The sequence below is a fragment of the Rhinoraja longicauda genome, chromosome 16 (genome assembly GCF_053455715.1).
Source record: "Rhinoraja longicauda isolate Sanriku21f chromosome 16, sRhiLon1.1, whole genome shotgun sequence".
Classification (NCBI taxonomy): domain Eukaryota; kingdom Metazoa; phylum Chordata; class Chondrichthyes; order Rajiformes; family Arhynchobatidae; genus Rhinoraja; species Rhinoraja longicauda.
In genome coordinates this window covers 8,307,953-8,331,587 of record NC_135968.1, presented here as the reverse complement: position 1 = coordinate 8,331,587, position 23,635 = coordinate 8,307,953, and the positions used below count along the sequence as shown (strand labels likewise).

General features: G+C 41.9%; 1 protein-coding gene across 9 annotated transcripts in view; it reads right to left on the bottom strand.

Moving 5' to 3' along the window:
• LOC144601199 (phosphatidylcholine:ceramide cholinephosphotransferase 1-like) overlaps positions 1–23,635 on the bottom strand; it is a 95,874-nt gene that overhangs the window by 49,058 nt on the left and 23,181 nt on the right. For all 9 annotated transcript variants that reach the window (XM_078413172.1, XM_078413168.1, XM_078413173.1 and 6 more), the window contains exon 3: positions 10,208–10,291. The gene's annotated coding sequence lies outside the window, so the exon portion shown is untranslated. The remainder of the gene's footprint in view (positions 1–10,207; positions 10,292–23,635) is intronic.

Below are 23,635 nucleotides of genomic sequence, written 5' to 3'. Positions count from 1 at the left end.
AATTCTCACTTGCTATCTTTTAAATCCTGCAATGAACACAAAGTGCCGGAGTAACTCAGCAGATCAAGCAACATCACTGGAAAACATGAATAGATGATAAATCGGATCGGGACTCTTCCTCAGATGGTTCAAGAGGCTGAAGAGAAGAAGCTGCTCTTGATTGTGGAGGTAGTGCTTCCAGTAGATCCCTTCAATGGCATGGAGAATAATCCCTGTGATGGAACAGGCAACACCTACCAGTTTCTGCAGCCTCTTTCGTTCTTGAGCATTCTTATTTCTGAACCACGCTGTGATGTAACAGTCAGTTTGCTCTCCCCTCTACACTTGTAGAAATTTGGCTACATGCCAAATCTCTTCATACTTTTGAGGAAGTGGAGGCATTGTGCCCTGGACAGATCGGACGCATGAAGCTGTTGATTCTCTCCACCAACGTCTCACCAATGAAGATAGGTGCATGGTCTCTCAACTTTCCTTCCCAATCAGGTCCTTGGTCTAACTAACGGTAAGAGCAAGATTGTACCTGGGGCGCCACTCAACCAGATTATTGATTTCAGTCCTATACTCTGACTCATGAGACATTATTCGTCCAAAGGTGGCATCATCGGTGAATTTAATGACGATAATATAGAAGCTGCGTATGGCTGCAGTCATGGATTTTGAATAGAGCAGCGGTCTGAGCACACAGCCTTGAGATGCCTGTGCTAATGATCAGCGAGAAGGTGTGGTCTGTTTAAGGTTTGCCAATGAGGATTAGAGGATTCAGTTGCATTGGAACGAACAGAGACCCAGTTCCCCAAGATTGACAATAAAAGATTTGAAAGGATGCTGGTGTTGAATGCCAAGCTCTTGGCGATGAATGATAGCCTAACATACATGCATGTCCCACATACATGTTCAGTGCAAAGTCCTTCAAAGTATTGGAACTTCATAAGGCAATATCTACCTTCAACTCCATAGTTGAACCACTTCCACCTCCACCACACTACCAAGGCAGCAAACAAAGCCACTAATAGCATAATCATGACAAAAATCACTGTGCTCTCACCAACCAATTTGCATTTTATACCTGTAAATGTTGACCATACTATTTTCCTGTCCATGGGGTTTACCATACTCGGCCAACTCCATCTTTCAATTTGATTTTATAGCTAGGGAACCATCAGTAACGTTTACTCTCCAGTGCATGCACTTTTCTTCTATTAACTTCCACATGTGAATGCTGCCCTCAGCAACATTAATTTGCAGACAAGCACACTAATGGCACTTCTATTTACTTCATTCTCTTCGGAGTATTGAATTCCTTAACATCTTTGTCTGCAAATATGATCACTGACAAGTAACTGAATTTTCTATACCTGTCCTTTCCACCTAATATTCTTGGTTAACAAAATATTTGAAGGCAACTATTTGGAAACAGAATTGGCTTCATGGTAGGAAGCACGGGTGGTGGAATGTTGTTTTACAGTCTAAAGGCCTGTGCCTCAGGGGTCAGTGCTGGGCCCATAGCTCGGTCATCTATAGTAACTCCTTGGATGAAAATGTACTAGGCATGATTAGTAAGTTTGAAGATGACATTAAAATAGTGGTATCGTGGACAGTGAAGATGGTTATCAAGAATTCCAATTATATCTTGATCAGCTGGGCAAGGCAGCCAAGGAAAATGGGAGTTTAATGCAGATAAGTGTGAGATATTGCATTTTAGGAAGTCAATCAAGGCAGGACATTCACAGTGAACAGTAGGTCCCAAGGTGCATGAGGAATATTGTCGTCAGTTTCAATCATACTGCAATAGGAAATATCTTAAGCTCGAAAGAGTGCAGATTATGAGGAGACGCTGCCTGACCTGCTGAGTTACTCCAGCATTTTGTGAATAAATACCTTCCAGTGCCACTTATGTAGTTTGCACCTTGCAGCCATGAGGTTTCCTCCAGGCACTCTGGGTACCTACCACAGATTCAATAGGTATGGGGCTGGGTAGATTAATTGGTATTGGTTTAGTATTAGTATTGACACATATAGAGATGGTGAAAAACTATGCATACAAGAGTCTGATAATGTGCTTTCAAGCCGTTGTATCTTCTGCTAACAGGAGAGGGGAGAAGAGAAACAAACTCAGTTGGTCCTTGATTGCATTGGCTGCTTTCCCCAAGTAATGTGAAGAATAGAAGGAGTCAATGGGGTGTGAGGAGGGAGGGGACAGAGATAAACCATGTAGGCTGGTTTGCAAGATGGACTGGGCTGCTCTACAACTCTGCAGTTTCTTATAGTCTTGGGCTTACCAGGCTGTGATGTATCCCAATAAGATACTTTCTATGGTACATCTGTCGAAGTTGGCTGCTCTAAACAGCCCTGAGCATGAAGGTGACTGGTTGACTGCAGTAAGGGAAGAATAAAACTAGTGGGGATAGCTACTCGATAGTCTGCCTAGACTTGATTGGTTGAAGAAGCAGTATCTGTGCTCTATGACACGATGATTTGTATTTTGCCCCATAGCCTCACCGTGGAAAGAGTGTACCCATTCCAGGCGGAGAGTTTGCATTCTTCCTTCACTACATTTCTGAAACACTAACTGGTGTTAGTAATATGTTCTACTTATACATTTTTAATTCAGTGTTTTTTTCAAAATGCCTTTTTCAAACCTGGTTAATAATACTGGTAATATTAAAACAGAAAATGCTGAAAATACTAAAAAATAAACCAGGTTGCATGAGTAAACAGAAGCAGAGTTAACATTTCAGGATGAATATTCTTTCCAGAACAGACCTGACAAAAAGTATTTGACCCGAAACATTAACTCTGTTTCATTTCCCACAGATGCGGCCCGACGTAACGAGATGAGTATCTCCATATAACCATATAACAACTACAGCACGGAAACAGGCCCGTTCGGCCCTACCAGTCCACGCTGACCACTCTCTCTGACCTAGTCTCATCTACCTGCTCTCAGACCATAACCCTCCAATCCCCTCTCATCCATATACCTATCAGGTTTAGGTGTAAATACATATCACATTTTCTGCTTTTAATTTTAGATTTCCAGTATTTGCAGTCTTTGATTTTCATCGATAATGCTGATAATGCCATCGTAAAATGCAGTGCAATTTATCATTAACAATTGTAGTTGCAAGATAAACTTTAAATATAGCTGAGTACCATATTCACAGATTTGAAAAGGTAAGATTTATCTTCAATTTTCCCACACAAATCTTACTTCAGTGGTTGTTTCAGAATTGTGTTGCAATCACCAAATGTAATCAGAAGGGGTCAGTTGGCAGATACTGCACAATGCTGCTTTCAAAACTTGCCACGGCAAATGCTGCACTTTACATTTTACTTTTGACATTTAAGAATCATATGATTTCAAAAGGTTGAAAAGTTTAATATTGCGTACAGATACATAACGGCACAAAATGTGACATGTATTTACACCTAAACCTATTAAAGCTGCACAAAGTTAAAAAAAAGGAGATCGTTGTACTCAGCATTCACAATAAAGAATGAAATAAGCAGTTGCGAAGCATGATCTAAAACAGGGATCTCCAAACTATGGCCCGCGGGCCACATCCGGCCCGCCACAAGATTTTATCCGGCCCGCAGCAAGCTCTTAGGCGGCGGGGACTGGAGGCAGAAGCTGCCGGCGAAGGTTCACCGGAGAGTGGATCGCTACCAACCCAGAACTAGGACAAGGCGAGAGATCGCAGCGCATCCAACTCCAAGAAACTTCCCTCCTCGCCGCCACCACTCACCCCGGGGAGAGAGAGATGGGGGGGGGGGGGAAAGAGAAGAGAGTCGGGGTAGAGGGAGCAGCGGGTAAGAGCAGGAGCGCGGGGAGGGGGAGGATGTCAGAGGTGAAGGAGCCTCGCCACTGCTCACCCCGGGGATGCGCAGCTTCTGAACAATTAATACAACAATTGTGTTTGTTCTTATTTTGTTGCTTTAGAGGGAGACTGGGCCGGGGAAGAGAGTGGAGGAGCAGCGCGGATCTCGCTGGCTCATGGGAGAGGGGGGGAGGGGGGAGGGGGAGAGGGAGAGGTGGCGCTCCTTCACCCAACCCTCTGATACCCTCCCACTCCCCGCACTCCCACCCGCTGCTCCCTCTACCCCGACACTCTCCCTCCTCCCCCACTCTCCCTCCTCCCCCACTCTCCCTCCTTCCCCACTCTCCCTCCTCCCCCCACTCTCCCTCCTCCCCCACTCTCCCTCCTCCCCCACTCTCCCTCCTCCCCCACTCTCCCTCCTCCCCCACTCTCCCTCCTCCCCCACTCTCCCTCACTCTCCCTCCTCCCCCACTCTCCCTCCTCCCCCACTCTCCCTCCTCCCCCACTCTCTCTCCCCCCCACCCCTCTCTCTCCCCCAGTGGTGGTCACTGTATTTTTTCTGTTTTATAAATAATTGTATACCTACGGTATATATATTCCAATATTTCAAGCTCTTTAAAATATATATATATTATTTATTTGTTGCCATATAAACCTGATGTAAACTAACCTAATCTAACCAAGTTTAACCTTTCCTAATCTAATCTAACGTAACCTAGTCTAAACTTTGAGTTCATTATATTTATAAAACTCACTCTTCTTTATTTTTTCCTACGCCCCGCAAAAATGTGCTGAATATATAATGTGGCCCTCGTGCTGAAAAGTTGAGGCCCTGATCTAGAAGAATAGGGAATACAATCAGATACAAATTAAGAGGAGCAAAAAAAAACCCCAGCTTAAATCAATTACTGCACAGCATAATTAGAGAAAGTAATAAGACAAGCATGTATTAATGATGATACAGTAATCAAGGGAACATTAGATTTTCAATTTTTTTTTGAACAAATCAATATCTAAAGTAGATGGAAGATGCATTAACAAACATTTTCTGATAGAAGAGGCTATGATTGGTTCTGTGGGGTAGGATATCCTTGACTGTAACCTCAGACAGGGCTAATTAGTAATCCTATAAGCAAGAGACCCTCCAGGGAAAAATGACAAACCGATAAATATCCAAGAGAGACAGATAAATCAAGGCAAGAATTTTGAATGTAAAGTCTAAAACATTGGGTTGAGGGGGAATGGCCTGAAGTGCAAAGATTTAAGATAAATAATGGAAAGCTTTTAAATACATCAACTATTCCAAGCAGAAAAACAACTCCATACAAAAATAGCAACCCATGGCTAAGGAGATTAAGTGTGGTATTAGATTAACAATTTTATAACACTGCAATTTAAAGACAAAAGATTTCAAAATGCAAACTGCTGAAAGGCACATTGTGGGAATAACATACTATATAAATACACTACCAATACACAAGTTTTATAATATTACAAATATTTTCTACCCCAGGATCCCAGCTTAGTGAAGGAAGGGACTGCAGGTATTGCAACCTGGACATTATAGTGTTTTTGTTTGTCAGGTAACTTTATGCTTACGTGAATGTTTTTATTTGAAATTCCTCACTTCCCTTTATGGTCAGACTTTCTGTTTTGGGGACGATTTTTTGTGAAATTAATCGCTAAAAATATTTACTCATGTCATTATTGAGTATTCATTGACCTTACTGCAATCTCTCTCTCTCACCAACTTTCTCCTGCTCAGCACCATTCTCTACTATTTCTAGAGCATTTGTAACCTGGTGGCTGCTATTTGTAAACATTGTGCATGCAAGCAAAAAATCTCACTGTTTCTGGTCACATAAGACAAAGTATTCCTATTCCTGCTTCATCCTCTTTTCAATTTGATAGCAGAACTTCCAACCACTTTGGGGGTCCACCAGTCCCCAATCAATGACCTTAAAAAGCCTCCTCATAACCAATATTTGCAAACATGCCGCCAACTTTTCCTTTTAAACAATGCATTGGAATTCTCTGAGATGCAATGTTGGAACATTTACTAATGTTAAAAGACACTGTAGAAAAGTAGGGTCAGCATCAGTTGCATTCACTACCCCCTATTTGGCACCTCAAATGTTGAATGTTTTAGCAATGCTCATAAAGCTCCCAGCCCACTGGGGAGTAATTCAGGTAGTCAGTCTTTACAGAATCAATCAGACATGGGTTATGCATTTATTTCCAGGTGGATAGGGTACTCATTCTCTGGATGAAATTTGCCAGAATGGAAACATTCCCATTCCCTTCCTTTTTGGTGCACCCCTGAATATATTAAAATAAAAGTGTGTTTCTTCAAATGTTAAAATAACGATTCCCCCCATCTAAATTAGTTTAATAACTGGGCAAGAAGGAGATATTATTGTAGGAAAAAAAAACTGCAGATGCTTGTTTAAATCAAAGGTAGAAACAAAATGCAGGAGTAACTCAGCGGGCCAGGCAGCATCTCAGGAGAGAAGGAAAGGGTGACGTTTCGGGTCGAGACCCTTCTTCAGACTGATGTCAGAGAGGGTGGGACAAAAATAGGATGTAGTCGGAGACAGCGCTGTTCCAGATGTCAACTTCTCTACATCGGCGAGACCAAGCGCAGGTTCGGCGATCGTTTCGCTGAACACCTCCGCTCAGTCCGTCTCAACCAACCCGACGGCTGCGGCTCTCTGGCAGTCTGTGTACTTTTTCCTTTTTTTTTGTTTGTGTGTCGGTGTTGGGATGGTTTTTGTTTCTGTTTTTGGCTGTGTAAGTGTGGGGGGGTGGGGTGGGGGGTGGTGGGGTGGTGGAAACCTTTCTTTTATTAGGTCTCTTCCCCGGGGCGCAGCTCGGCCGCGGAACCTAACAGTGCCCGGCGCGGCTCGGCCGCGGGGCCTTCCATCGCCCGGTAAGGCCGTGGGACGTCTCAGCGCTCGGTGCGGCTCGGCCGCGGGGCCTTCCATCGCCCGGCGCGGGGGAATAAGCAGCCCCCGGTGCGGCTCGGCCGCGGGCCTTCCATCGCCCAGCGAGGCTCGGCCGCTGGACTTAACATCGCTGGCGCGGCTCGGCCGCAGGACATTTCAGTGCCCAGTGCGACTCAGCCGCGGGGCCTTCCATCCCCTTGCGGGGGCTGTGCGTGTCGGTCGCCTCGTTAGGGGTCGAGCTACCTGTCCGTGGGCGTGGGGGGAAGAGAGTGGAAGTTTTGTTGCCTTCCATCACAGTGAGGGGGTGTTTGGACTCACTGTGATGGATGTTTGTCTTGGGGTCGTGTGTCCTGTGTACTTTTTTCTTTTTTTTGTTGTGTTTTGTGACTGCTGAAATTTCGTTCGGTACTTGTACCGAATGACAATAAAGTTCTATTGGATTGGATTGGATTGGATCTCCTGGTGGCTCAGCACTTCAACTCCCCCTCCCATTCCCAATCTGACCTTTCTGTCCTGGGCCTCCTCCATTGTCAGAGTGAGGCCCTGCGCAAATTGGAGGAACAGCACCTCATATTTCACTTGGGCAGTTTACACCCCAGCGGTATGAACATTGACTTCTCTAACTTCAGGTAGTCCCTGCTTCCCCTCTCTATCCCCTCCCCTGTCCCAGTTCTCCCACTAGTCTTCCTGTCTCCGACTACATCCTAGCTTGGTCCCGCCCCCTCCCCTGACATCAATCTGAAGGGTCTCGACCCGAAACGTCACCCTTTCCTTCTCTCCTGAGATGTTGCATGACCCGCTGAGTTACTCCAGCATTTTGTGTCTACCACGAGATATTATTGGATCTAAACAATTTAATACAACTGAAATGTGTGTTTCATATTAAAAATGCATTTCAATCTACCCTTTAAATAATGCTACCAATTATAAACTTGCAAGCCAAGTTATTCCTTGGTCAAATGCACCTACTGTATAATATAATTGCATATGTATACTGTATCACGCATCAGATATTTGATACCATTGATTTAAATACTGAATGTAATCAAGGACAGATTTTTACTCCCTTGGTTATCTTAGAAGTTAAACTGAGCATGTAATTAAGTATACATTGCTGTCAATATCTGCCTCATTTCAGCCTCCCGACAACACTGCCACAGGCCACACAATTACTTGCTAGTTTAGTGGGGTTTTTCACCAGTTTACTGCACTAAATGTTTAGAGGCTTTGTACAGCAAGGGTCACAAATCAAGTTATGCAAGTTTTTTTTATTGTGCCACAAGATCAATTGAAGGGATGTCATTCCCAATCACTTAATGTTAGAGTCAGAAAGATATTGCACGGAAATAGGCCCCCTGGCCCACAAAGACCATCAAACATTCCATTAAAATGTAATCCTACTCAAATCTATTTTATGCTTCCACATTGCCACCAACTCCCCCCCCCCCCCCCCCACCCCCTCCCTTCCCCCCACATCTTCGTTGGGGATAGGGGATAGGAAAGGAACTGGACCACTCAGGAAAACCCCACATGATCACAGGAAGAACATGCAAACACGGCACAGGCAGCTCAGTAGGTCAGGATAGAATCTGCATTGCTGGAGCTCTACTAGTTGAAAAATAGGTAAAATACACAAGGACACCATAATACAACAAAAAATACAAAATTAAGTATATTATTATATACCATTATCTGAATGGTGTCAAGTTAGGAACAGGGGACGTACAACGAGATCTGGGTGTCCTAGTGCATCAGTCACTGAAAGGAAGCATTCAGGTACAGCAGGCAGTGAAGAAAGCCAATGGAATGTTGGCCTTCATAACAAGAGGAGTTGAGTATAGGAGCAAAGAGATCCTTCTGCAGTTGTACAGGGCCCTAGTGAGACCGCACCTGGAGTAAGTACTATGTGCAGTTTTGGTCTCCACATTTGAGAAAGGATATTCTTGCTATTGAGGGCGTGCAGCGTAGATTTGCTAGGTTAATTCCCGGAATGGCGGGACTATCATATGTTGAAAGACTGGAGCGACTAGGCTTGTATACACTGGAATTTAGAAGGATGAGAGGAGATCTTATCGAAACGTATAAGATTATTAAGGGGTTGGACACGTTAGAGGCAGGAAACATGTTCCCAATGTTGGGGGAGTCCAGAAGAAGGGGCCACAGTTTAAGACTAAGGGGTAGGCCATTTAGAACTGAGATGAGGAAAACCTTTTCAGTCAGAGAGTTGTGAATCTGTGGAATTCTCTGCCTCAGAAGGCAGTGGAGGCCAATTCTCTGAATGCATTCAAGAGAGAGCTGGATAGAGCTCTTAAGGATAGCGGAGTCAGGGGGTATGGGGAGAAGGCAGGAACGGGGTACTGATTGAGAATGATCAGCCATGATCACATTGAATGGCGGTGCTGGCTCGAAGGACCGAATGGCCTCCTCCTGCACCTATTGTCTATTATTCTTGCTTCAAGATTAAATCACAACACAGAACATTACAATACAATAAACAATGTTTTTTTAAACACAGGTATAAAAAGGATATAACAAATTACGAATGCTTGGACGTATTACTTTGAAAAACATTGCAAATAAACAACATTATAAAAGTACTGCGGGATTTGAAATACTTGCCAACAAATTTACGATTGCCATTTTAACACATGCTTTGCAATTGTATTCTGCTGAGGAGCAATATACATTCGAGATAGTATGAGAATTTGCACATGATTTTGGTGAACGATATTGTTTCAAGCGACCTAATTCCGTCTCAATTCAGTCTTTAATGACCTCAATCTTTTCAAGCCTCAAAAGATTCTCTATGGCTTCTGTCTATGCACCATATCCTCCAGTAAGACTATTTTTTACTGAATTACCAAGACAATTATCCTACAAATAATCAATGCCCTCTTTAACAAAAATTCAAATTGCAGTCACTTGCCAAACCTGGCTCCAAAGATTGTGTGCATATTTCCAGTCAGGCTGTGTGCCAATGTCATATGAATAGTCTTGATACCAGCACCCCTCACAATTTTTCCATATTAACCCCCCCCCATCCCTCTGTGTAATCATTTTCTGAGATCTTTGTTTGCCTGAATCACTCCTCTGGTGCCAATTGTGCCTTCATCCTCCAGGTCCAAAATGTAGAATTATTTAGTAGCCTACTAGAGAAATCTAGAATGCAGCTTAATTTCCTGCCACAAAATTAGGAGCTCGTAAAAATTTCAGCCATGCTTTTGTCCCTATCCCAATCTGTTCTAAGGCTTACATCTTGCTAATACATTTTAGTCTATTAAAAAGGAATTGTGTAAAGATTTCACCAGAATCTCAACTCTAGAGGAAAATCTTTCTTATTTTCCTGGGTTGCTTAGAAACATTGATCTAAAATTAGCACACATAACAAACTTGGAACTGAAAGAACCTGCATTTACTTAGAAATAAACACACAAATGTACATACCTAAAACAACGTCTACCATTGCAGTTTGGTACTTATTGGATGAACATTTCCTGAACTGCAACTTGAATCCAGCAAATGGCAGATCTGAAATAGAACAAAAATAGAATTTTAGTTTCATGGTAATTTCAGCGAGTGGTTCACTGATAATTCTCTTTAAGACAACTGCACCTTCATTGTCCAAATAATCTCACTTTTGATTTCTGCAAGTTTGTCTCCTATGTTACTGGCCTTTCTACCACGCTACAAAAACGACAGAATAATTGAAAGGAACACTTGCATGCATGAAGCTTTTCTATTCTTCATTCATTTTATATATAGAGAGCTGTAATCTAGTCACCGACTAAGATTAGCTAAATAAATGGCACACAACTTGTTGCAGGAGAGGCAATGATAAACTGAATCAATTATGAGAGCTATTCATGCAAAAGTGGAGGTCTCCAATTTCACCACTTTTCTTCTAATTGCCTTACAATGTGGCAGAACAACATCATCCTAGTTTCCCAACAACTGCATTGGATATTTGGGTGCTGAATCTTCAGCATATCCATTCATTTCAAACAAAATGGAATTGCAAGAAAGTTTCAAGCAATTTTAATCTTTTCACAATACAGATCATTTAAATACATTTGTTCTCGAGTTGTCTAAGCATTTGAATTGTTTTTTTTTTTAAAGGTTTTGAAGATCTTTCAATCTTTGATAATGTCGGAAGCAATAACAAACATTTCAGTTCTTTGGGTTAGAGTTAAGCATGCAAGCATTGGGGCATAATTTAACTGGCTGTGAAAGTATTTCAGGAGCCACAACCGGTCACTTTCAGGGATCGAGCTCCTTTTACAGCCAAGTCCGAGAGAATAAGCAGCCAGACACTCATTGAAAGTGCACCAGATAGTCACCTTGTAAGACAAGTGAAGTCCACAGGCTGTATGATGCATCTTCACAAAGCCTCATAAGCAACCACCTTCTATTATTTTCCAAAAATAAGCTTCCATGCTGTAAATAAGATGGTGGCTGCATTCTTCAACAGCCAAGCTGGACCTTGCTGAGATTTCACCAGCATTTAAATCTGACTCAGGATCCATAAGCCTATTTATTTCAATGACCACTTTAGGGCTGTGAAAAGTTTATTTTGCTAAATTATTTGCACTTGCTCGAACATGTTTTTTTAATTATTTAATAAATAATTGTTCATAAATGTTTTGAAGCAGTTCAGGACATTTTTGTTAACTTTTAATTGTACAGAAAAGATTTAAAATGTTGATTTAATTTTTTGTTTTGTTCAGATAAATATGCTAAAAATAAAGCAATTGGCATTGGAGGCACAACTGTGCTGCCCAATAGTTCGCAACTATCAACCTTTCAGATGCCACCACTGAACAGAAACTCCATCAGGACAGCCACACAAGTACACTGGTTACAAAATTTACAAGCTATGTATCTTATGGCAAGCAATTTACCTCAACAGCAAAATCCATTCTAGCATTTACAAGTCACGAGAAAGGAGTGTGATAGGATACTCTCTACTTTCTCAGACTCTTGAGAAGTGTGATATTCTTCAGACTGAAGGGGTTTGACTCAAAATGTCACCTATTCCTTTTCTCCAGATTTGCTGCCTGACCCGCTTAGTTACTCCAGCATTGTGCACCTATATTCGGTGTAAACCAGCATCTGCAGTTCCTTACTATTCTACTCAGGAGATCTGTAATGGGAAGATATTACCAGGCAACAGGCAGAAAAAGGAGTTAAGAACATCCCCAAAGTCACCTCAAATACAGTATTAAATTTATTTATGCTGTAAGAGATACAATATGCTGGAGTAACTCCCGGGGTTAGGGGGAGAAAAGGAATAGGTGACGTTTTGAGTCAAAACCCTTCTTCAGATTGTAAGTGCCTCTGAACATCAGAAATTTACAAACAATTAGAACATCTCCCAGCTTTAACAGGAGGCGAGGAGCAATACCTCACCAACTAACCCAAACGAGGACTCAATTCATTCAGCTCAAGTAAAGGCAGGTGGCTAGGGTCTCCACGCAACGCATCTGTTCAAGGCGTCCGAATCAACTTTATTTTGGCCCAATGACTCATTTGTGTCTCGAGTAGAGATTTCAAGACAATCTCAACCCTAGGAAATTCCTCCTCCTTTCATTCTAAAGCAGTCAAACTCTTCTTTTGCGACCACCTCCCTGAATGCTAGAAAGCTTTAACGAAAGAAGCATCTTCCCAGCATGGACTCCGTCAAACCCCTCAGGATTTTCTGTCCCAATGGGATTTTGTCTTTGCGAACTCCAGAGACTTTGGCGACTTGTCCGTTCTTACCTCATCTCAAAAATCGATCTGGTGAACCTTCACTACACTGCATCTTCCCAAAATAAGGAGACAAATTAGGCAGAGAACAGCAGAACTAGTTTCAACAGTGTCTTGTAGAGGTGCAAGATTTCCTTGCTCTCATACTTACTTCATTCCTTTTACCCAGTTAAGATCAACAATCGATCGACAATCTATCAACAATATTACTCGCTGTACTTGCATACCAATTTTGTAACTCACGATCTTCCAAAAATGACTCAGAAGTAAAAGTAACTGGATGCATCTAAATTGTAATTTTGCATAAATTTCAGATTCTGTATCATTGCGATTCTGCTACAGCTTGTTAGCCTGAGCCAGTAATGCCAAGTGCCACCCTGCCTTCAACACATTTGGGCACACTCACCCTCCTAGACCTTAGTCAGAAAATGAAAGACAATGGCAAGAAAAAGGCAAGTATGACAAAATCTGGTTGTGCTGGCCAGAGGCCAGTCGTTTGATGGTTTGATCAAGTCGTTTGATGTGACAATTAAGAGCAAGGAAAGTTGTGGGTTTAGTGGCCTGCATGTGAAGGTTTCAGGGAGTCAGTCTGCCCCCTGACAAAGAGCTGTCAGTGGTTGAACCTACTCCTATGTTTGCATAGTGTTGTGTGCAGGAACCACAGCTTCCCCAACAGATCTCAGGAGAGGGAATTAAGCTGCCCGTCTCCACCCACACTGCCAAGTGTCACTCTGATCTCTCCTCTGCCTTAAGAATAAAGGATGGGTGAAAAAAGGACACCAGCTGGCTTTCAAAAGAAATAAAGAACATAATATTTGCAGGTACAACATGCTCCTCAAAAGTAAAGACAAATATGGTTTAAAATATAGACACAAGCAACTGCAGACAGACACAAATTACTGGAGTAACTCAGCAGGACAGGCAGCATCTCTGGAAAGAAGGAATGTGTTTCTCCAGAGGTGCAGCCCATCCCACTGTGTTACACCAGCATTTTGTGTCTATCTTCGGTTTAAACCAGCATCTGCAGTACCTTCAAAAGCAACTGTAGATGCTGGTTTATATATTTTAAAGTGTTAGAGTAATTCAGCAGGTCAGGCAGCTTTTCTGGAAGACAAGGATAGGGGATGTTTTGGGTCTGACTAATTGTAGCAGGCAGAAGAAAGCTGGAAAAGAGATAGGGTGGGAAAAGCCTGGCAAGTGCAAAGCCTGTCCCTTGCCTAGCTTTGTCTCAACCCCACCTTTTCCAGCTCCACGCTCCCCCCACCCCCATTACAATTAGACTGAAGGGTCTTAGCTTGAAACGTCATCTAACCATGTTCTCTAGATTTGCTGCCCAACCCAAAGTTATTTTAGCACTTTTCTTTTTAAAGTGTGGATTAAATTTTATCTCTCCCCACTACCCTCCTATGGTGAAAGTTTCTGGTCATTAATCTAAGTGTGTTTATGTGAGTTTGATGTGTACAAATTAACTGCTGCCACTCAACAGTGCAGCCATGACTCAACAATGATTCAATTTCAAAAGTAGTTCACTGGCTGCCAAGTGTTTTGGGAGAGCCTGTATCACTTCACAGCCAGTGAACTACTTTTGAAACTGAATCACTGTGGAGCCACTGCTGTAACGATGAGTGACAGCAGCTAATTTGCACACAGCAAACTCGCATAAACAACATTTAGATTAATGACCAGATAGTCTATTTTGGGATGTTGGCCAAGAGATAATTAGTCAGGGCACAGGAGAATTTCCCTGACTGTTTTCAGATAGTGCCTACGATTCTTGTCTTATCTCAAACGATCACATCCAAAATACAGCCCCTCCAACACAGCAATACTGAGCTGCATTGAAATTGAAGGCAGGCTGCGTGGACAGCAGGCTTTTTAGAAGACCAAATGTAAAGGAAGGAACTGCAGATGCTGGTTTACACCAAAAAAGGGTCTCAACCCGAAACGTCACCTATTCCTTTTCTCCAGAGATGCTGTCTGTCCGGCTGAGTTATTCCAGTAGTTTGTTTCTATCTTCAACTTTTAGAAGAGACAGATTCCATAGGTTTTTGATGTAGTGGCAAGTTGTGGTGCAGAGTGCCAAGTTATGGTTTATCCATTAGCAACAATAGCATCTAGCAAAATAGCATATTTAAAGTAGCAAGGAATAGATAGGGTAAGCACACTGTCTCTTAGTCAGAGTAGGAGAATCAAGAAGAAGGGTCTTGGCCCTCGAAACGTCACCCATTCCTTCTCTCCTGAGATGTTGCCTGACCTGCTGAGTTACTCCAGCATTTTGTGAATAAATACCTTCGGTTTTTACCAGCATCTGCAGTTATTTTCTTACAAGAACCAGAATACATCGGTTTAAGGTGAGGGGGGAAAGATGTAATAGGAATCAGAGGGGCAACTTTTAAAAAATATGAAACAAAGGATAGTGGTTACAAGGAACAAGCTGCCAGAGGAGGTAGCTGAGACAGGTACTATCACATTTTAAAAAATGTTGGACAAGTACATGGATAGGATAGGTTTAGAAGAATATGGAACAAACGCAGGCATGTGGGACTAGTGTAGATAGGGCATGTTGGTTGGTGTGTCAGGTTGGGTAGGGGGCCCGTTTCCATGCTGTATAACTATGACTCCAAGACCTACAGCACTTGCAACAAAACTTGACATCAAACCATTTAAGCAGAATTGGAGCGACATCAATACCTTGAAGAATTGTTGGGTACGAGAAGATTGCAAAATAAGGTCAGAATTTTAAAATAATTTCATTTTTTAAATCATAGAATCATACACTTATAAAATGTATAAAATACACAGAAGACCATTCACCTGATTGGACTTATGCCAGTCAAAAAAAATCTACCCAAGCAAATCCTGCCTTCCAACAATTGATCCGCAGACCTGCAGGTCATACTTCATACATATCCAGACACATTTTAAATGCAGTAGGTGTTTCCTACTGTTCAACTCTTTCATTTTGTGAGTTCTTGACCCTGAATATTATCCAAGTGAAATATCTGTCTTACAATCAAAAGAAATGGGTCCTCCTTATTTAATGTATCCAATCCCTGATTAATGAATAGGTGGCTATGTCTCCACTAAATTTCATGTTACTAAATCTCATGTTCAAAAATAAACATTCCTAGATTATCCCTTCAGTTAATTTTAGCTAAAACTTTCCAATTCTGGCAATATTCTCATACATCTCCTCTGCACCCACCCTCTCCAATTCAATCACATTTTTCATTTGCTAGTGAATAGAATTGTACACAATCCTCAAAACGATAACCTAACACAAGCAACATAACTCACTGAAGATAGATACAAGTCAAGTCAAGTCAAGTCAATTTTATTTGTATAGCACATTTAAAAACAACCCACGTTGACCAAAGTGCTGTACATCTGATTAGGTACTAAGGAAAAAATGAAACATACAGTAGCACGTAAACATAATAGCACATACAAAACAGTTCACAGCACCTCCTCAATGAGCCTCAAACGCTAGGGAGTAGAAATAGGTTTTGAGCCTGGGCTTAAAGGAGTCGATGGAGGGGGCAGTTCTGATGGGGAGAGGGATGCTGTTCCACAGTCTAGGAGCTGCAACCGCAAAAGCGCGGTCACCCCTGAGCTTAAGCCTAGCTACAAAGTGTTAGAGTAACTGAGCTGGTCAGGCAGCATCTCTGAAGAAAAAGGATGGGTGTTTTTTGGGTCGAGACCCTTCTTCAGACTCCAGTTTTGCATTCTGATCCTCACTTAATAAAAACAAGTTTCACATGTGCCTTTTGATGAGTCCAGTGACCATTTTACTTTCAAAGATGTTAAACCCTTTACTACTTCCAATTATACTATACTTATCCCATCCAACATCTCTTTCACTTCCACCGAACTGCATTACTTTCACTTCCTCCTAACTTCCCTCTCCCTTCAGAAAAACAGCTGCAAAGTACTGAAAAATACTAAGAATCATCTGCCCATGTGGGTTATACCATTTGTTTCCTAACATGCTCTTCTCCTTCCCCATTTAACTTTCTGCTTTTTATGTTCATTTCTTGGATTTCCTTCGATTTTATCTGTCAGTTTTTTAAAATTTCACCTCTTTTCTTTCATAATTTCAATTTTAATCTTACACCTTCAATATTCTTCTTGGTGTTCTACAGTATTTTGCTGTCGATATCTCATATAAATAGCCCCCCTTTTCCTTTGCCACATTCCATGGAATTCTTTGTCCAAGGACTCTACATTTGGCAATCCGACATTTTTTCGTTGTTTAGCCCGAACCTCCGAATTCCTTCCCAAATGTCTTCCTTGCTAAGACCGATTTACTGACAACTTGTGGGTTCCAGCTTAATTTTGCTCAATCACTTCAGTCTAGTAAAGCTGTATCCCGGATTGGAACTTTAACCCTATTATATATCTTATTTAATTTTCATAATTTTGTTAAATTTAATGGAATTATCAACACTATTCAAAAAATTATTTTGTTGATTTTTGGGGAACACCCATCCTTTTCTCCCCCCAAAACTAAATCCAGAATTGAACCCATCCCCATTCCAAAGCCAGTCCTTGGTTGGGCTTGCCAAGCAGCATTCTCTCAAGTACATCTGCACAACCACGTGCCCTCTATTTCATTTGTACTAATGTACAGTTAACATACAATCGACCAACTATTTCCATGCTGGTATAGTCACACTAGTCAGATACATTCCTGCAAATCTGCTCTTCAATTTGCCCACAACCACATTTCCAACCACAACTGTACCTTCTTTTCTCAGTTTTAACTCAGAATGAATATGCTGAAAAAGGTCATCTCATTTCATCTTTTTAACGCATGATTCATTTTCACAACTGTGATTTGTCATCTTGAATTAACACCACACCCTTCCTCTTTTTAGAATCCCCCCATCTCAACCGAAAATTCTGCAAGCCTGAATGTTAAACTCCAGTTGGAACTTAGAATAAAACAGCACAGAAACAGGTGCATTCTGACCAAGATACATACCCCATCTAAGTTAGCTGTTACTGTGCCTGCCTCAACCACTTCCTTTGGCACTCATTCCACAAAAAACACCACCCCATGTGGAAAAAGTTGCTCCTCGGGTCCCCTTTAAAACATTTCCCCCCCTCACCCTAAACTTGCGCCCTCTGGTTCTTGATTCCCCTCTCCTGGGAAAATGACAGTGTCGCTTTCTATACACCTTTTCTATGCCCCTCATGATTTTATTTACTTCGGCAAAAGCACCTTTCTGTTTCCTACACTCCAAAGGAATAATGTCCTGGCCTGCCTAAACTCTCATGATAACCTAGGCCCTCGAGTCCTGACAACATTCTCCTAAATCTACTTTGCACTCTTTCCAGCTTAATGACATCATTTCCATAGCGGGGTAACAAAACTGCACAATACTTCAAGTGCAGTCAACATCTTGAACAATTGCAACGTAATTTCTCAACCTCTACACTCAATGCCCTAACGTATGAAGCCCAGCGTGCCAAGCATCTATTTCACCACCTGTCATAGTCTCATACGCTGTCTTCAATGCCACTTATCGTCGTGCCGTCTTCAAACTTACGAACCATACCTTGCACATTCATTTAAAATCATTAATATAATTGACAAATAGCAATGAGCTCGACACAAATCCCTGTGGCACAATACTAGTCAGAGGTCTCCCGTTCAAGAAACAACCCTCCACCAATCACCACCCTCTATTTCCGATCATCAAGCCAATCATGTATCCAATTAGCTAGCTCTCCCCAAATCTCAGGATAGACTAGCCTATCGTGGGGGAATTTGTTAAAGGCACCGTAGAGGTGCTGCCTTAGAGCCAGAAACCCAGGTTTGATCCTGACTATGGGTGTTGTTCGTACAGTTTGTACAAGGCAACACGGTGGCACAGCGGTAGAGTTGCTGTCTTACAGCGAATGCAGCGCCGGAGACTCAAGTTCGATCCTGACTACAGGCGCCGTCAGTACGGAGTTTGTACGTTCTCCCAGTGACCTGCGTGGGTTTTCTCCGAGATCTTCGGTTTCCTCCCACACTCCAAAGACGTACAGGTACGTAGGCTAATTGACTGGGTAAATGTAAAAATTGTTCCTAGTGTGTGTAGGATAGTGTTAATATGCGGGGATCGCTGGGCGGTGCGGACTAGTTGGGCCGAAGGGCCTGTTTCCGTGCTGTATCTCTAAATCTAAAACAATTCTCCCTATGACCACGTGGGTTTTCTCCGGGTGCTCGGGTTTCCTTACACACTCCACAGACGTATAGGTTTGTAGGTTAATTGGCTTTGGTAAAATTTGTAAAATGACCCTAATGTAAAGGATAGTGTTAATGTAGTGTAGTATTAGTATACAGGGTGATCACTGGTCAGCACGGACTCAGTGGGCCGAAGGGCCTGTTTCCACACTGTCCTGGAACTCACTCACTCACGAACACAAGGATTGCAGCTATTCAAGAAGGCAGCTCACCTGCACCTTCCAAAGAGCATTTAGAGATGAGTAATTCAATGCTGACACAGCCTGTGATGCTCACATCCCTTGAATGAATGTTTTAAATAAAGAGTGCATTCACCGATACCAATTTAAGAACGCGAATTCTCAGATTAAGAAGTTCTCTGTCCAATTTAGTTTTCATATCAACACAAACAGAATATCTCTGCAGTAAATCCTGGCAAAACCCTGCTGTGCGTGTTCAGAATTCTCTCCGAGCTCCTTTAAAGCCGCGGAGAAGCCGGGACCGGAGCAGGCCAGAGCGGGGTCTCGCGGATCGACAGAGCCCGCGGCTGACTTTCTCTAATTAGCTTAATTAGTGTGCAACTTTTTGCACTGACAAGTTATGAATTCCTTCTCAATGATTTTTTACCTAAATCTGTGCCAAATTTCAAGTAGATAAAAGATGGGTCGCAAAAGTTAAAATCTAGACACATTTTCGACGTTTGGCCCATGGTCTATATACCCTGCCTTCTTTTCCTGGCTAGTGGGGAAGCACATCAGCCAATCAGATATGTTTCCTCAGCACTGCTCCTCACAAAAGTAGGCTTTCCCTCCAACTGTTCAGCCCCGCCTCCTGGCTGGAAATGTACGAGCTCAGCTTTCTGACAGCACTTAAATCTTCTTACTGCTACTCTGCTTAGCCTCCTGGCTGGAAACATAAATTCTTGACCCTCTCCGAGCCACAATTCCACGATAGTTATAATCACACTTTCATCTCATCCGTCTCCTTTTTGCTTTTAGGTGTGTACTATTAGGTGTAGGCAGACTCGAGTCTAAAACTGTTTGGTCAAACTTTTCCCCAGCCTTCCAAACTAGTAATTTTTGCAGTGTATTCTCAGATTTGCTCTTCTTCCTTTTCAATCTTTGCTCAGCTTCTCATTCATCTGCAAAACTAGGTTAAACACTGCAACAACTGTCAAAGTTGTCAACAAAGATATTGATCCCAGCCCCACTGAATAGGTTCCACTTTTGCCAAGAGCAGCATCACTAACACGAGAATCTAAGGGCTCCTACACTATCACCTCCAAACTAAAGGCTCATCAGTATCCTCCTATTTCTCTACCCACTAGCACATAGCATTCCATGACTCAGAATTTTCCACTTATGTCACTGGTTTATATACATATTCATGTGGTCATCCGTTCCCCTCGGAGATTATCATAACAGCTCAGTAATAACATTGAGCCTGTTAAGGAGTTCATACCATCAAACAAATAGACTACAAAACATCCAACTATCTGCTCTTTTGACGATGGAAATGCTCAATAGCTAATACTCTTGGCCTTTCTACTTGTACCCACAGTGTTACGATTTTAGGCCTGTCTACATTCTACAAAAGGGATCCTCTTCTCCCTCTTCAGGATGGCCATTCCACAGATCCATGGTGTTGCAACATATGTTTGTTAGATTAACAGAAGACTTTATTAGTTTCGACTGCAATTAAGCTAAATTGAGGGATTGCTTAAACAGGATTCAACTTGCTCACATATGAAATCTGCTTGATTGACATAAACTAACAAGAAGCACCTCTCTTTTTACTGTCTAGCAGTAGCAAAAAGGATATTTTGTATTTGAGTGAATAGACTAATGTACTACTTTATTTTCAAATCTCAGACACGCTTTATTTTGACAAATGAAACATCTCTGGACAATGCCAGAACTTCTGTGTGCCTTTGTTGTTTTGTGTCTCAATGATGCACTGTCAAATCTGCTTTTAAACAAAGTTGTTGTATGATCATTGCTGCTTCTTTATATTTTACATCTTTGCAAAATCTTTTGAGGCAGAACATGCTATTCAGAATTTCTTCATTTGATATTACTTTGACATGGTCAAAACCATTGCTTCTCTTTGACATTACCTGAAAAAATATCATGTATAGAAATTGAAGTTTTGATTTGTGTGTTATTCTTAAAGGTCAGCTTTTCAGTTTTGAAATAAATTTCATCAATTTATCTAATGATCAGGCCAAAGATTTGGTATCTTTTGATAACCAAACTTTCTGCCTCTTGGGAAAACTTGAAATTTAGTATCCTGCTTTAAATCTTTCAAAAGTTCAAATATTTGTTTTATTGATTTTGTCAATTTGACCCTATTATTCTTAAATAACAATAGCACATTGTTCAGTTACTAATCCAATCCTCTCAGCTCCTTCAACTCCCTTAGTATGTTACAGTACATGAATAACAACATCAAAAACATGTTCAACTTTCACTCCAGAGCCGCTTAGTTTGACTAAAGCACAGTTACCAAAGGATGAGGGTAAAAGAGTCTGTAATAGTGTTCTTGAAACTAACCTCATGCGAATATGACTGGCAGATTTTGCACATTTTCCCTTCCCCATGAAATTGGAAGTGCAGCGGAGCGTGAATGAATCTCTATTACAAGCATCTCATCTATCAAAAAAATTAATTTACTCTGCTGTTTTGTTTCAATAGCATACAAACATCAGGTTTATTCAGTTCCAATTGTATAACTATCTACAATGGAAAAAAAACACACACACACACAGCAGCTTTAATGAACTCCTCCTGCTCAAGTGGCTCAAATTAATCCAATCTTGTTTTACTTTTCAATGCAATGCATCCTGCTGGCGCTACAATCAAATTAGAATTTTTGAAGAACATCCCAAGCAACAAAGTTAACTACCAAATATAAGAGACTGTGATCACTTTAGTCAGTCTTTAAATGTGTGTTGCCCAATAAAAACAGGAGAATAGTAAATAAAACCTTACTATAAATGAAGGAAAGCTATTTTGCAAGTTGATTAGGAAAAATACTGCGGTAAACGTATAACTTGAAATAAACTTCCAATTGCTTTAACAGGCTAGTCAGAAAATTGCAAAATCAAACAGGTTTTTACTTTTTTTTTCGTGTTTCGTTTCCCTAGTTTCTTTGTGAAGCAACATCCTTCAGCTGTTATGACCAAGTTACAGGAACTTGTCAACAACTCAATATGCATTAATACTGCCCTGCTCAACAAGCAGGAGGACTATTCAAAAGGTCAACTCATTGCGTGACTGTTTGTCCCAATCACTATGTAAGCCGGGGATCTACTGGCTATTCGATATTACATTCATGCTTGCATTGATTAATAGATATTACATTTTTCATTAACTCAATTTTAGAAGATGCTCCCCTTACACAATGTTTGGGACCGGTCGAATCTGAAATTGCAGGCAAGCCCAGAATTTATTGCCTATACGTAACTGCCCTTAAGGCAGTGATTAGATACATTCTTAGACCACTGGCGTCATTCAGATGAAAGTACTCCCACAGTGCCATTAGGAGAGACTTCTGGTATTTAGGCCCAACAGTAGTGAAAGACTGGCAATACATTTCCAGGTCAGGATGGCATGAGACTTGGTGGCAAACGTGCAAATGCTGGTGTTTCTATGCGTCTACTGCCGTGTTCTGGGTAGACTGCAAGTTTGGAAGATGTTATCAGACTGGTCTGGGCGAGGAATCACGGTTCAGATATACAGGCTGAAACACTAATGATGGTGGGAATTAAGGTTTGGAGAGGTTGGTGGGATGTCCATCAAACAAAATATGTTGTCCAGGATGCTATTGGACTTTAGATAGACACAAGATGATGGAGTAACTCAGCGGGACAGGCAGCATCTCTGGAGAGAAGGAATGGGTGACATTTGGGTCAAGACCCTTCTTCAGACTGATGTCAGGGGAGAGGGAGATACATAGGTTAGGAAGTGTATGGTGTGAAAATAGGACAAAGGGAATGGAGATCAAGGAAAATGTAGAATAGATCATTGTTAGCTGGGAGAAGGTAAAAACAAAGCAGAGATAAAATGTGGACAGAGGCAGTAAGACTGGTAGGAGAACGGGGAAGGGATGGAGAGGGAAAGCAAGAGTTTCTTGAAGTTAGAGAAGTCAATGTTCATTCCGCTGGTGTGTAAGCTGCCTAAGCGAAATACGAGGTGCTGTTCCTCCAGGACAGAAAGGTCAGTGTGGAAATGGGAGGGGGAGTTAAAGTGTTTAGCAACCGGGAGATCAGGTAGGTTTAGGCGGACTGTGCGGAGGTGTTCAGCGAAATGATCGCCGAGCCTGCGCTTGGTATCGAACTAAGGTGTTAGGACTGGCTAGGACTTTGCGTGTTATTGGAGCTGCATTAATCCAAACAACAAGACCATTCCATCACCCCAGTAACTTGTTTCCTTGCAATTCATGGAGCGGGTTTGGAGGTTCAGGACATGAGCCACTTGCCAGAATAGCCAGTTACTGATTTGCTCTAGTAACCATGCTGCTCACATGGTTCAGTGGCTGGTCCAGTTGAGCTTCTGGTCAGTGGTGTCACCCATGATATTCAAGGGGGATTTAGTCACGGTAATGCCACTGAATGTCAAGGGTAGGTGTTTGGACACTCTCGCTGGACAAAGTCACTATCCGGCTCTTTTGTGGCATAAACTTTACTTGCCACTTAACAGACCAAGCCACAATGTCGTCTAGTTCTTGCTCTATGCAGGAATGGGCTGCTTTGTTTGCCAAGGAACTGACAAACTATTTGAATATTTCACAATCTTCAGTAACCCCCTCCCAGACCATAATAGAAAATCATTTATGAAATGGCTGGGCCTTGGATATTGTTCTGAGGAACTCCTGTTGAGATGACTGGTCACAGACAACTTTAGGGTCCCTGG